Source organism: Tamandua tetradactyla, chromosome X, assembly GCF_023851605.1.
Source record: "Tamandua tetradactyla isolate mTamTet1 chromosome X, mTamTet1.pri, whole genome shotgun sequence".
NCBI classification, from domain to species: Eukaryota; Metazoa; Chordata; class Mammalia; order Pilosa; family Myrmecophagidae; genus Tamandua; species Tamandua tetradactyla.
In genome coordinates, this window is record NC_135353.1 from 109,147,244 (window position 1) to 109,158,886 (window position 11,643).

General features: G+C 38.9%; 1 pseudogene; it reads left to right on the plus strand.

The window, feature by feature from the left end:
• The first annotated feature begins 238 nt into the window (after nucleotides 1-238).
• On the plus strand, nucleotides 239-1,247 carry LOC143671996 (axin interactor, dorsalization-associated protein pseudogene; annotated as a pseudogene).
• Nucleotides 1,248-11,643: the final 10,396 nt, after the last annotated feature.

Consider the following 11,643-nt stretch of genomic DNA (forward strand, 5'->3'; position numbering starts at 1 on the left):
AATACACTGTATTTTCAATTTCATTTGCCTCAAGATATTTATTGATTTCTCTTGTAATTTCTTCCCTGACTAACTGGTTGTTAAAGAGTGTGTTGTTTAGCCTCCATATATTTGTGAATTGTCTGGTATTCCACCTGTTATTGATTTCCAGTTCCATTATACTTTTATCTAATAAAATGTTTTGTATAATTTCGATCTTTTAAAATTTATTTGAAGGGCAACTCCTTGATGGGTGGCAATGGTGACCATAATGGATCCTCTTGGCCCTGTTAATGTAGGGGCAAGAACTGGGGATGATCATGCCCCAGAGCCTACCCTTGCTGCAGAAGAGGCAAGAGGTATGGGATGGGGACCAGCCAAGTGGGAAGTGACCAGGACTCCGTTGCATCCCTGGGGTACCAGTTTTAAGAGAGGTGCTGACTTCAACTCTTGGGGTCAGCTGGTGGAGGTGATAGACTGTGAAGACGTCTACAAGAAGAGGCCAAAGCTCAACATAATAATTCCTAATTCACAGATAAAAAAAAATAAGCAAAATCGCAATCTCCTTGGAATTATGAAGTGCAGCTTTACAGTTCACACAGTCCCAAGAAGAATTTAAACTGGAGGATTTGAAGAAGCTAGAATGAATCCTAAAAAATATTCTTACATATAATTAAGAATTCCCATTTGATGTTCAGCTTATCCCACAAAGAAGAATTTTAGCACCTGGTGAAGAAGATAATTTGGAATTTGAAAAAGGGGGTGGTGCTGGAGCTGGGTCTCCTGATCCCTTTCCTACTAGAGTTCCTGATACCTTATTACCAAGGTTGCCCTCAGAACCAGATATGGCATTACTCACTATCAAAATTGAAAAGATTGACCTGAAAGATGCTGGGCAGTGCATTGATCCCTACATTACAGTTAGCATAAAGGATCTGAATGGCATAGATTTAACTCCTGTAAAAGGTATTCTTGTAGCTTCAAGAAAAAAAGTATATATTCATTTTAATGTGGACATTGGGCTCCAGAAGCATGTTGAAAAACTAACCAAAGATGCAGTTGTCATCTTTGAATTCAAACACTACAAGCCTAAGAAAAGATTTACCAGCACGAAGTATTTTGCTTTCATGCAGATGGATGAAATTAAACCTGTGCCAATTGTAATAGAACTATACAAGAAACCCACTGACTTTAAAAGAAAGAAATTGCAGTCATTGAGCAAGAAACCATTTTATCGTTGTCTAAATCAAACCTTACACAAGGAATGATTCTGAAATGAATGTCTTGGAACTTCTGTGAATTTTACCACTCAGTAGAAACCATCATAGCTCTGTGTAGCATATTCACTGTTCAACAACCAGGAAATGATCTGTGCCCATGTCAGTAGGCCAAAGTAAGTCTGACGCAGAAGCTGTACCACAGAATTTCAAGTCCAGCACATTACTGACATATAAGACTCCTTTGGATATTGGCTTAATATAGATTTGGAGACATGCTTTTACTTTTCTATTAATTGTGCAATTAATAGTCTGTTTCTAATTTACCACTATTCCTACCTTGCCTCTTAGAACAACGTTGCTGTGGGTAGGGCATGTTCATCTTCAAACTCAATACAGCAATAAGAATGTGCTAGTTTACACATCTGCTTGCTTCAGTTCCTGTAGGATTTTTTGGTTTTGAGTTAACTTCAAATTTTGGATTGATGTGGGTAAGATAATATAAAACTGCTTTAAGAAGAATTAATTGGATGAGTTATGCTGCCTTAGATGGACAATCTGTAAGTTTATAAGCTGCCTTTTAGAGGTGGCTTAAAGTCATCTTGATCTGAGTGTTTTTGCCTAGAAACCATGTGCCTTGGCCAGATCAGCATCCCATGTGAGAGTGTGCCCAAATTGTAGCCATGAATTTTCCAGATGACCAGATTGTTTTTTGAAAAATTAGCATGTATTTAGTTATGTTTATTGGCTATTCTACATCACATTGTTCTTTCAATAATGATTCTAAGGTTAATGCTTGAAGCATCTCAGAATAATTACAAACTTTTATGATTATTCAGTTACTGTAAAGTAGCTGACAAGTAGTTTTATAATGTTCACTAAATCATGTACTCTAAAAACAATGAGTCAGATACAGCAAGATATTGCAGGAATTACTGCACTTTTTCTAACAACTGATTGCGAAACATTAAAATCTGCACACCTCTTCTTACAGTGAAAACTATGCAGATCTGGAAAGAAACTCTAATTTATTTTCTTATATAAGTAGATAGGCTTGCCATTATTTATTATATAGATACATTGACATTCAACTATATGAACATATGCAGGTCATTAGCTCATAACAATTTACTTTATTTTGACTGTGTAATGAGGCATAATGAAGACTTTCATAGTACACATGAGGTGGATATTTGATACACAGGACTTTTATTTGTGGTGGGCTTTCTATGGGTTAAATGTAGAACACACATTTTAATATTCACTGCTTTAAATGAACAATGCTAGCATGAGGAGAATGCAGTGTCAATACTTGGTCTGTTTTTAAACTAGTGTAACCCTAGTCATACAATTGAGTATGTTTGCTTTTAAAATTAAGTAACTATGGTAAGTTGTTTTACCTGTGCATATCAAGAGATCTAGTCTTTACTTTCAGTTGTCTGTTAGGTCAATTCTGTTTATCAGATAGATGTTAATAAAAACTACAAAAGCCTGAGAGAATTATCAACTAAATCTAGTCTTGTCACTTATGTTGGTTGATTAATTCCAAATTCTAAAATGGTTCAAACCACAATAACACTAGAGAATGAATAACTTGCTTTAATAAATCACTGTTGTTTGCTTTACATTTACACTATCAGTTGTCATATTCCTAGACTGTAAACTCCTCAAGGGGCAAGAACCATATTTTTTCCATGTCATGTTAATTTTCTAAGGTGCTTGGCAGCACCCTTTACCCTGTGGAGTATTCAGTACCTTTTATTTGTTGTAGCTGAGACTTAAAAAATAATCCCTCATAAAACAGCTGTTAAAATGTAGCAAAACTGAAAAAAAAATATTGAGACTTACTCTGTGACCACTGCCTTCACACCTCCATGGTTTCTGCTGAGAAATCCACATATAGTCTTATTGAGCTTCACTTGTACATTGTGGATAACTTTTCTCTTGCTGCTTTCAGAATTCTCTATCCTGGAGAGAATTTGTTCTATCTTGGAGAATGATTCATGAGCACTTGAGAATTTACTCTATCTTGGAGAATGATTCATGAGCACTTGAGAAAAATGTGTATCCTGATGTTGAGGGGTATAATGTTCTGTAAACATTTGTTATGTCTAGGCCATTTATCATAATATTCAAAGTTTCTGTTTCTATATTGATCCTCTGCCTAAATTTCTATCCACTGATGAAAGTGGGATACTGAAGTCTCCAACTATTATTGTAGAAATTGTAGAGGCCTCACTTCAGTGTTGTCATTGTGTGCCTCATGTATTTTGGGACACTTGGGTTCACTGCATAAATATTTACAATTGTTGTGTCTTCTAAATGAATTGTCCATTTTATTATAACTAGTCTCCTTCTTTACCTCTTTTCATTGTCTTACATTTGAAGTCAATTTTTCCATTTGTATAGCTAACCTCATTCTATTCTGGTTGTTATTTGTATGAAATAGCTTTTTCCAACCTTTCATTTTCAACTTTTTTTGTCCTTGGGTCTAAAGTGAGTCTCCTGTAGACGGCACATGGTTTGGTCCTGTTTCTTAATACATTTTGCCAGCCTATGTCTTTTGATTGAAGAGTTTAACCATTAATATTTAATATTATTGTTGTAATGGCAGTACTTTCTTCTACCATTTTGGCTTTTGAATTTTATATGTCATGTCTTTTTTCTTTCTTTTTACCCTTGCTGATAGTGGTCATTTATTCACTTTTCTCCAAACCCCTTTCTCTTGTCTTTTTATATTTGCCTGTAGTTCTCCCTTTAGTACATCTTGTAGAGCAGGTCTCCTGTTCACAAACTCTTTCAGTGTTTGTTTGCCTGAAAATATTTCAAACTCTCCCTCATTTTTAAGAGGACTTTTACCAGACATAGAATTCTTGGTTAGTAGCTTTTCCTTATCAATATCTTAAATATATCATACCACTGCCTTCACACCTCCATGGTTTCTGCTGAGAAATCCACATATAGTCTTATTTAGCTTCCCTTGTACATGGTGGATAATTTTCTCTTGCTGTTTTCAGAATTCTCTCTTTGTCATTGACATTTGACAATCTGATTAGTAAATGTCTTGCATTAGGTCTATTGGGGTCTATCATGTTTCTGAACTTCTTGGATCTGTAATTTTATGTCTTTTGATAAGAGATTGGAAATTTTCAGTGATTAATTTCTCCATTATTGCTTCTGCCCCTTTTCCCTTATCTTCTTTTCTGGGACACCCCAAAACATATATTCCTGTGCTTCAGATTGTCATTCAATTCCCTGAGACCTTGTTCATATTTTTCCATGCTTTTGGGTGTAGGGTTTCAGTTGTCCTATTCTCTAGTTCACTAATCTTTTTTACTGCCTCTTCAAATCTGCAATTGTAAGCCCCCATTGTGTTTTTCATCCATCCTATTCTAGTTTTCTAGTTGCCAGAATGCAACACACCAGAGATGGGTTGGCTTTTAATAAAAGGGTATTTATTTTGTTAGTACTTCAGAGGAAAGACAGCTAACTTTCAACTGAGGTTCTTTCTTATGTGGGAAGTCACAGGGTGATCTCTGCTGGCCTTCTCTCCAGGACTCTGGGTTCCAACAACTTTCCCTTGAGTTATTTCTTTCTGCATCTCCAAAGGCCTGGGCTGAGCTGCGAGTGCTGAGATGAGGTATGCTGAGCTGCTTGGGCTGTGCTACGTTGAGTCTCTCATTTAAGCACCAGCCAATTAAATCAAACATCATTCATTACAGCAGGCATGCCTCTTACCTGACTGCAGATGTAATGAGCAACAGATGAGGTTCACTACCATTGGCTCCTGTCCACAGCAACAGAACTAGGCACCTTCACCTATCCACATTGACACCTGAATCTAACTACCACACCTTCTATTGTGCCTTCCATTCCCATAAGTTCTGCAATTTGTTTTCTCAAGCTTTCATACTCTTCTTTATGGTCACCCAATGTCTTCTTTATGTCCTTCATCTCTTTTGCCATATTTTCCCTCAATTCATTGATCTGAGCTTTGATTTTCATTGCATGTTTGTTTGACATCTTTAATTACTTATTTTAGTTCCAGTATTCTCATTTGAAATGTTATTTTTTTCTTTGACTGCACTATATATTAAATTTTTCCTAGTGTGACTCAATTTTTTGGCTAGTGTTTTGGCATCTGATTACCTTAATTAGTTTATTTCAAGGTCATTTTTGCTCTTTTTACCTACGTTTTTCTTGTTGGCTGGCTTTGTTCTCTATCTGTTCTTGGACATTTAGTTCAACTTATTCTAGACCTCTAGCATAGCTTCTGTTTGATCAGAATTTTTAAGCTCTTCTGTTTCTGTTTCTTTCCCTGCCTTTATGGAACATTTTTTTGGACATGGGCAAACACTGGAAATGAAACCCTGGTCTCTGGCATGACAGGCAAGAACTCTGCCACTGTGCCACCATTGCCCCCAGCATGGAACATTTTTTTATATGATTGGCACCAATCATATTTTCCCATAAAAGACAGACCCAGGTCTCAAGAGGAGGGTGTAATCAGTATCAAGTTTCCCTGAGAATGAGGCCCAGTATGTTGTCAGACTTTCCTGTGAGATCTGTAGCTTCTGTGCTTCTCCTATGCTATTCAGAAAGTGGCACTTGTGAGTCTGCAGTTCCCCACAGGCATAAAGTAATACAATGCTTTCAATTCTCTGTTGGCCCTGTCCCTCTCAGGTGCATGGTTCAGTAGAGGCTGAGGTAGAAGGCAAGCTTAAGCTGTTTCTGTTTCCAGTCCCTTGGATCTGATTCTCTGAAAGAGCACTGTTACTTTAGCTTGTCCCCACCCTTCCCTTTTCATGGGAAAAATATGCCCTTCATGAAATTATTTCCTTCACTTGACTTGTTGCATTGTCTCTCAGACATATCTTAAGTCTGCTGTTGCCTGGGTCAGTGCTTATAATTAAAAATGTCTGAGGCTTTCTCTAGTGAACTACATAGAATAGTTTAAAAAAATAAATAAGAAGTCCCTTTTCAAAGCCAGTCCCCAGCCCCCAAGTTTTGTCACTCAAGAGCCAGAATTTTTACTGGAATCTATGCAATCCTTATCTTAGGACACAGCCCTTTTTCTGTATTCTGAGCTTGTATGGCTTCAAAATTCTTCATGATTCTTTCTATCAGCCCCACCTCTTCTTTGCCAGAAGAGATCTAAAGTTTTCTTTTCTAGGGTACTCAGTGTTTACCTGTGCCCAGCCTGTATTCTGAAGTCCAGATTTGTTCATTGAAACCTCAATTGCAGATAAGCAAGATAAGATGGTGGTGTAGTGAGATGTGGAATTTGGTTTGTCTTCCAGAGCAGCTAGCAAATAGTCAGGAATGGTAAAGAACAACTGCTGGGGGAATATCAGTGACAGGACACACAGTATACACCTATCTAGACCATGCAGAATGGCTGAGATCCTACATAGAGCTGTAAGCCACACAAGTCACAGAGACCAGTGACCCTCCCCCATGGCACAGTAGGTTGGTTTTCCAAGGGGAAAGGAAACAGATTTTACTAATAGTAGGCTTCAATTGCAGAATTAGTTAAAAAATTCTGACTACTGCAAATAGGACTCCAACACAGATAACTTTGGAATAAACATGAGAGGAACCAGGAGTTTTTGTCCTGGCAGAGAGGGAGTGGAGATGATGGGAAAAAGAGGTTTTTTGAGTTGGACAGCACAAAATACTGGAAAGGGGCTGCACCCTAAGAAAAATGGGCACATAGAACCTGGAGATACGTACAGCCACACAACAACTCAAGCTGTTGATTTACAAACCCGAGGAGTGGGTGTCCAGCTCTGAAAAAGCTATTTTGCTTCTTGCTCATTTCAAACAGCTTATTAGATAGAACAGGAAATACCCTCAGGCTCCAGCACTGCCCCAGGCAAGGGAAAAATTAAGCTTGTCTGAGAGACAAAGTAACTAGTTGGGTGAAATGGGGTTAATTCCCCCAAAGGATTTACCTTCCCCAAGAAAAGAGGGCAGGGCCGACTTCAAATGGAATCCATCCTTCAAGGAATTCAGGGCCCCATGGACTGGAAAATGGAAGCAATCAGTCATTCTTTTACATCAACTCTGTCTCAAGCATGTGCCCAGAAGAGGAGTGGGAAGAAATTAAAAGCACACATCATTAAGTTTTTGGTAAACCATGGACAGACAAGTGCCACATGATGGGCAGGATAGGAAAATTACAGTCTAAAGGCTTCATAGGAAAGTATGACAACCTGCTGGGTAAATGCCTAGACACCAGTAAAAAATAGTGAGTCATACTAAGAAAATCAAAGATATGGCTCAAAGGAACAAGCTAACATTTCAAACGAGATACAGGAGTTGAAACAAGTAATTCAGTATGTTTGAACAGGCATGAAAAATCTCATCAAAAGTCAAATCAATGAGTTGAAAGAGGATATAAAGCAGACATTGGGCAAACAAAAAAAACTCAAAGATTTGAAAAAACAAATCACAGAACTTATGGGATTGAAAGGCACAATAAAAGAGATGGAAAAAAACAGTGGAAACCTACAACTGAAGATTTCAGGTGGCAGAAAAGGATTAGTGACCTGGAGGACTGGACATCTGAAATCTGACACACAAAAGAAAACATAGGGAAAAGAATGGAAAAATATGAGCAGAGTCTCAGGGAATTGAATGACAACATGAATTACACTAATATATGTGTTATGAGTTCACAAAGGGAGAAAATAAGGGAAAAGGAGGAGAAAGACTAAAGAAGGAAATAATCACAGAAAATTTCCCATATCTCATGAAAGATATAAAATTACAGACCCCAGAATTTCAGTATACCCCAATGAGAATAGAATTAAATAGACATACTCTAAGACACTTACTAATAAGATTGTCAAATGTCAAAGACAAAGAGAATTTTGAAAGCAGCAAGAGAAAAGGAATCCATCACATACAAGGGAAGCTCAAAAAAACTATGTGTGGATTTCTCAGTAGAAACCATGGAGGCAAGAAGGTAGTGGTATGATATATTTAAGATTCTAAAAGAGAAAAATTGCCATCCAAGAATTCTATACCCAGGGAAATTGTCCTTCAAAAATTAGGGGGAGTTTAAAATGTTTCCACACAAACAATAACTGAAAATTTGTGGCTAAGAGACAGATCCTGCAAGAAACACTAAAGGCTATGTGATGAAATTGTAAGCCATTAATTATATAATATGGTTGGACTGCACATGTGTGAATATTTTTCAATAAAAATATTTTTAAGATTGGCCGCCCACACTCGGGTGCCAAGGACTGGGTCCAGGAAGCCAATCTGGGCAGCCGGGCTCACGTTCCTTCTCCCCCTGCTTTCTGGGGCACTTGGGGTCCTCCCACCACACCTGCAACACCCTCACTCTGGCCCCGAGGACGCCTTGGCTGGAGCATGGCTTGTCTCAGACCCGGGTATGATGGTGGTCACATTTCATTCCTTTTCCATGCACCAGGAACCAAACCCAGGTCCCCAGCATGGGAGATACATGTGCTTAAAATATTGCTGCTAGAGGGGGCCAAGATGGCGGCTTAGTAAGGTATGTGCGTCTTAGACCCTTCTCCAAAGCAACTACTAGGTGAACTGAAACATTGCAGAACAGCTCCCGGGGCCACGGCAGGGAATGGACACACAGCGTAACCCAGTCTGGACTGGCTAGTCTGACTGCGAGACTCAGCTGTGGTGAGATCCCCAAGCAGCACGCGATTTCCCAAGCAGCAGCAGCTGTGGTGGCCGGAGCTCCTCCCTCTCTCCTTTCCGGGCCGGCTGAGAGCCTCGGTGAGGCAAGTTTCCCAAGCCGAGGCGGCTGGCACCCCTCTTTTCGGGGCGGCTTCCTGGTCCAGCTACGAGTCTTGGATCAGAGGGTTACCCAAGCCGTGGTGGCAATCCCCCACGGGCGGCTTCCTGGTTTGGTGGGGAATTCCACAGACCGCGGCGGCGGGTGACTGATGCCCCTCCCCCACGGGCGACTTCCTGGTCTGGTGGTGAAAACCCCGGGCCCGCTGTGGCTGGTGACCAGCCACAGGGTCCCCTCAAGTCATGGCGGCTGACGCCCACACCAAGCGCGGCCCCCAAATCAACAGAGAGAATTGGATCGGAAATCCCCAGGCCGCGGAGATGGGTGATCAGGGGGATCCCTACCAAACACGTGAGACAAACGTGTGCCACGAGCACCACCTACTGGGCAGGATAAGAAAAACAGAAACCAGAGATTTCACAGAAAAATCTTACAAACTTGTTGGGTCCGACACACAGAGAAATCTGACTAAATGCCAAGACGCCAGCAGCAGAAGATAATGGTCCACACTCAGAAGATTGAGAATATGGCCCAGTCAAAAGAACAAACCAATAGCTCAAATGAGATACAAGAGCTGAGACAACTAATGCTGAATATATGAAAAGAAATGGAAAACCTCTTCAAAAATGAAATCGATAAATTGAGGGAGGACATGAAGAAGACAAGGGCTGAACATAAAGAAGAAATAGAAAAACTGAAAAAACAAATCACAGAACTTATGGAAGTGAAGGATAAAGTAGAAAAGATGGAAAAAACAATGGATAATACAATGATAAATTTAAAGAGACAGAAGATAGAATTAGTGATTTGGAGGATGGAAAATCTGAATTCCAAAAAGAAACAGAAAATATCGGGAAAAGAATAGAAAAATTTGAACAGGGTATCAGGGAACTCAAGGACAATATGAACCACACAAATATACGTGTTGTGGGTGTCCCAGAAGGAGAAGAGAAGGGAAAAGGAGGAGAAAAACTAATGGAAGAAATTATCACTGAAAATTTCCCAACTCTTATGAAAGACCTAAAATTACAGATCCAAGAAATGCAGCACACCCCAAAGAGATTAGACCCAAATAGGCGCTCTCCAAGACACTTACTAGTTAGAATGTCAGAGGTCAAAGAGAAAGAGACGACCTTGAAAGCAGCAAGAGAAAAACAATCCATCACATACAAGGGAAACTCAATAAGACTATGTGTAGATTTCTCAGCAGAAACCATGGAAGCTAGAAGACAGTGGGATGATATATTTAAATTGCTAAAAGAGAAAAACTGCCAACCAAGACTCCTATATCCAGCAAAATTATCCTTCAAAAATGAGGGAGAAATTAAAACATTCTCAGACAAAAAGTCACTGAGAGAATTTGTGACCAAGAGACCAGCTCTGCAAGAAATACTAAAGGGAGCACTAGAGTCAGATACAAAAAGACAGAAGAGAGAGGTATGGAGAAGAGTGTAGAAAGAAGGAAAATCAGATATGATATATATAATACAAAAGGCAAAATGTTAGAGGAAAATATTATCCAAACAGTAATAACACTAAATGTCAATGGACTGAATTCCCCAATCAAAAGACATAGATTGGAAGAATGGATTAAAAAACAGGATCCTTCTATATGCTGTCTACAGGAAACACATCTTAGACCCAAAGATAAGCATAGGTTGAAAGTGAAAGGTTGGGAAAAGATATTTCATGCAAATAACAGCCAGAAAAGAGCAGGAGTGGCTATACTAATAACCAACAAATTAGACTTCAAATGTAAAGCAGTTAAAAGAGACAAAGAAGGACACTATATACTAATAAAAGGAACAATTAAACAAGAAGATATAACAATCATAAATATTTATGCACCGAACCAGAATGCCCCAAAATACGTGAGGAATGCACTGCAAACACTGAAGGGAAATAGACTCATATCCCATAATAGTTGGAGATTTCAATTCACCACTCTCATCAATGGACAGAACATCTAGACAGAGGATCAATAAAGAAATAGAGAATCTGAATATTACTATAAATGAGCTAGACTTAACAGACATTTATAGGACATTACATCCCACAACAGCAGGATACACCTTTTTCTCAAGGGCTCATGGATCATTCTCAAAGATAGACCATATGCTGGGTCACAAAGCAAGTCTTAACAAATTTGAAAAGATTGAAATCATACACAACACTTTCTCGGATCATAAAGGAATGAAGTTGGAAATCAATAATAGGCGGAGTGCCAGAAAATTCACAAATACGTGGAGGCTCAACAACACACTCTTAAACAACGAGTGGGTCAAAGAAGAAATTGCTAGAGAAATTAGCAAATACCTCGAGGCGAATGAAAATGAAAACACAACATATCAAAACTTATGGGACGCAGCAAAGGCAGTGCTAAGAGGGAAATTTATTGCCCTAAATGCCTATATCAGAAAAGAAGAAAAGGCAAAATTGCAGGAATTAACTGTCCACTTGGAAGAACTGGAGAAAGAAGAGCAAACTAATCCCAAAGCAAGCAAAAGGAAAGAAATAACAAAGATTAGAGCAGAAATAAATGAAATTGAAAACATGAAAACAATAGAGAAAATCAATAAGGCCAGAAGTTGGTTCTATGAGAAAATCAATAAGATTGATGGGCCCTTAGCAAGATTGACAAAAAGAAGAAGAGAGAGGATG